Source organism: Aristolochia californica, unplaced genomic scaffold (genome assembly GCF_029961685.1).
Source record: "Aristolochia californica isolate CCGP_79_NKW_82.1479 unplaced genomic scaffold, dmAriCali1.0.hap1 SCAF_12, whole genome shotgun sequence".
NCBI lineage: Eukaryota > Viridiplantae > Streptophyta > Magnoliopsida > Piperales > Aristolochiaceae > Aristolochia > Aristolochia californica.
In genome coordinates, this window is record NW_027181793.1 from 2,957,659 (window position 1) to 2,962,213 (window position 4,555).

Below are 4,555 nucleotides of genomic sequence, written 5' to 3' on the forward strand. Positions count from 1 at the left end.
AATTTTTTTTCTTCATTTTGAATGGGATGCAAATTTCAAATTTTTGCATTTCATCTTGATAATGTGAAATCAATCCTAACTTACTCATGACTTCAGTAGAATGAAATTTTAAATGTTTTACTCTTGCATGCCATTAACTATAATAGTATACCATATAGGATAAAATACTATTGCAACTGATACTTATCTTAAATATCTCATCACAAGAATAAACCTCTTAATAATATTCCATTCTTAGACAGGCCAGTTTTGTAGAATCCAATTATAACATACATACGGAAACCGATCTTTGCAAATGTGAACCATTGCACCCGAGTCCAACCACCAAACTGAAATAGAATCCACAATGTTCGCTTGAGTTACAATGCCATAAACTCTTCAACTATATTTGTTTCTTTCTCAATATCTACAAGTTCTAGCAAAATGTCCAATTTTTCCACATGCAAAACATGGTCTCTTTTTTTTTTCTCAATTTCAATGTTGCTGAATTTTTGGAAAAGTGAAAGACTTCATTGGCTTAATGTAATTTGAGTACAATGAGCCTCTATTTATAATTGAGGAAATAAGTAGAATCCAATTACAATTAAACTACCCTTATCCTAGTTACACCCAAAGTTAAACACTAAAAGATAAGTCCCATAATAATTGAACAACTGAACATAAATAGAAGACTAATATAACTAAAACACTTTTAACTAAGACTCTTCTATGAGACATCATCTTGTGAGACTCTTGTAAGACTCCACCATATTAATTCTGGTTATATGAGACTTATTAGTTTGCGAGTCATGTAAGACTCTTCTATATATGCTCTTCAACACTCCCCCTCAAATTGGACTTTATAACTTCAGTTTGCAATAAATTGATTCTTTGTTTTCAATCTCGGTGTTCAATCTTCATTATCTAAGAATTTTGTCATAGATGTTAAATCTTCATCATTTGTTTTCCCCCTTTCTTGAATACTTTGGTCACATAGAAATTACCACGACATGTGGAACAAAATACCTCTTTCTTGTACTTCTTCATCTACTTTTCTCCCTCAAGCTTGTGATTAAACAGACATAGAGACCCAGCTTGGAAAAAAACACAATATGGGAGAAGAAATCACTATTGGCCATACGACAAGGGTCCATACACCACTCAAAATAATCATAGTTTGAAACACTCTCCAATCAATTTTAAATGCTAAAAAACAACCCAACTTTAGGGCACAACAAAGAGACTATTTGCTTTTAAAGGTAGCTCAAACACAAATACCCTCTTGGGCGAAGAATAAAAAGACTTCACTCGAGTTGGATGTTGATCACACTCCTATATTTTTTAGGTAGTGATTAAAACACAAGATGATAAACTGAAAAAATACCAATATAAAACAACTTTAATCGGAAGGAGGCAACTATGAAACACTCATACTTCCAAATGAATCTAGAATGTGAGCTTTAAGAAAAACTAGGAGAAACTATAATGGTAAAAATTAATAAATTTGACCAAGTATTACTTTTTTTGGTGACCACAATTTTTCGAAGTTGAAGATGCGAAAGATAAACAACCAAGTAACAAAAAATGCAAAACTTGAAAACAACATCGAAGCCATACCTTAAATGAGCATGTCTTGGAATGATCAAGTCTAACCAAATCTCTCTGACTAGAAGAGAATTTTGGCTAAAAAATAGGATTCTAGGAGAAAATGAAACTCAATTCACTCCAATGCATAGAGAGATAATAGGAGAGAAAATAGGAAAAATGAGAGATTTATGGCAAAACTAATTTTTAGTACTTCTGATATCAATATCTCCCATATATAGATCTAAATCACAAAATGTTTGCTAATTAAGAAACTAGACTCAGAGATATTTAATTTGGAATCTAATTTGACTTAAAAAAAATTTGTTCTTGAATATGTTATGACCTCTTTATTTTCTTCAATCTGTAGCTTGATGGTTGCTGACTCCAATGCAAATATCTCTTTACATATAGATCAGATTGATAGGAAAATTTCTAATTAGAAAAAATAGACTTAGATACCTTTCATTAAATTATAATATTTTTTCATAAAATATATTTATTTTTGGAGAAAGAATTTGATAGATTTCAGACTCTGAAATCTTACCAAACTAAACACTGTTTCTTCTTTGGCTAGCATGACCATCGAGTCTTCCAATATTTATATCTCCCACTAGAAAAATAAGATTTAGAATTGGTGTGATAGGAAGAAAATATACTGACAGATCTTTCTTTCGACATATAATTCTCCATGTAGAGTGTTGATCTTGATTTCATAAAATTTCTAAAAAATTGAAGTTTTCTTTTGCTACTTGAACCTCTTGCAGTCTTTCATTTGTTGCTTCAAATATTGATTTCTCTTTGTAAAAAACTCTGATTTCCAAACTTCTTTTTGAGTTGTAAAGTAGATTTGAAGTTTTTTCTGTCAATATATAATTTGAAATATGAAAAGTTCAGTATGGAGGTGAAAATGCCAAGAAAATAGGAGGTATGTGACAAGGAAGAAAAGAAAAAGATAGAGTATGAACCTATATAACTAGAGATGATAGATTAGAAAAGTATCACATTATCTCTATGGCTTGATTGAGTCAAGTCACAAAAACGGCTCTAATACCATGTTAAATTTCTAGAAAAGTAAAAAACTTCATTGACTTGATGTAATTTGAGTACCATGAGCCTTTATTTATAATAGAGAAAACAAATAGAATCCAATTACCATTAAATTATCCTTATCCCAGTTACACCCAAAGTTAAACACTAAAAGATAAGTCCTAGAAAAATTAAATAAATGAACCTAAATAGAAGACTAACATAATTAAAACACCTTTAACTAAGACTCTGGTAAAGTTAGACTCTTCCATATATTCTCTTCAACAAGTATTTTTCTTATTCTTATTTTTAGGTTTATTTTTATTTAAAAAATCATATCAAAGAGTCTAAGATGAGTCTCATGAACAACATTTCTCACAAGCTTCAAGGAGTCTGAGATATCTCTTGCAAGACAAGTCTCACAAGAAAAGAAAGCTCAAGGAAAAAGCTGAAATAAAAGAGGATGTTTCTATTGATTTTTAGGACTCCATGGATTAGGTCATGGAGAAAAGAAGAGAGGGCATATTGGGGAGAAATAAGAGAAGAATGAGGTTATGGACTTGTGTCAAACCCTCCCTCTGAATCTCTATTTATAGATGAATAAAGTAACAATACTACAATTATGCCCTTCAACCTAGAAGAGTGAAGAAGAGACAAGAAACTTAAACTAATTACATCAGTGCCATTTTTATGATACGAGTCTTTATTTACAATCATGCCACCATTCTTGGATGTGTGGGCCTTCTCCTTGGTCTGTGAGCTTGAGCCCATCTTCCACCTCTCTTAGAAGTGTGGACCTTCCTTAGTCGTGTGGAATTGAGCCTATGTTCTAACACATATCTCTTGGATGTGTGGGCTTGAGTCTATCTTCTAATACTCCCCCTCAAGTCGGGGGTGAGAGAACACCATAAATGCAATTTGTTGTAAATGATGGATATGATCTTCCCGTATAAAATGATAGTCCATCATATCTTCCAACACTTCCCCTCAAGCTGGTGATCATTTTGTGCTTTACCAAGGGACCCAACTTACACAATATTATACCGAGAGAAGAAACATCACTCCTAGCCATATGACAAAGCTTCATACTCCATTCAAAATGGTCATAGTCTGAAATACTCTCCGTTCAATTTCAAATGCGAAAAATTAGCTTAACTATGGGGCACAAAGTCTATTCACTTTTCAATGGTAACTAAAAAAATACCTCTTAGGTGAATAATAGACTTGACTCACACTGGAAATTGGGCACACTCCTATCCTTTGTAGGTAATGGGTCTATAGGCATTGCTCAAAAGTGATTTTAACAAATAATAAGAGGGTAATGGGGAATCACAGAAAGATAATATGTTGGGGCCACCATGTACATTGTTTTCTTCATCAGAATAACCAATGCTGACAACAATAAGCAACCGATGAGTCCTTCTTTATTAATAATGTCTCAGTCAAAGAGATACAATAGCAATAACAAAAATGGGCTTGGGCCAAAATAACATGTACCAAATCATGAAAGTTCTCAGACTCATGAAATAATCTATTGCGAGTCCATCAGAAAGTTGTTCACCAAATAATACATTGATCGAGAAATAAACTGTCAATTATCCAAGATAATAATCCAAGTCACTAAATGAGTCACACTGAGTCAGGAGACCGGGTTGAGATGGCCGTATTAGGCTGACCTAGACCTAGTTGACTTGGCTTGAGTTGATTTGAAACCAAACCGAGTTGACCCAACTCGATGGGTTAACCCGAATGGAACAGATGAAGCATAACATGGGTTGGTGCTTTGTTGGTTCGGGTTGCTTGGTGGATTAAATCCATAGAGACGAGCCGGAGGATTAAATCAATAGAGAAATTAAATTTAAACTCAGCCGGAACAATCACCTGTCATCTTCATCATCCTGAAGCAGCAACCAAGCTTGTGATAAAAATGAGCCAGAGGATTTTCTGAAATAAGAAACAACAT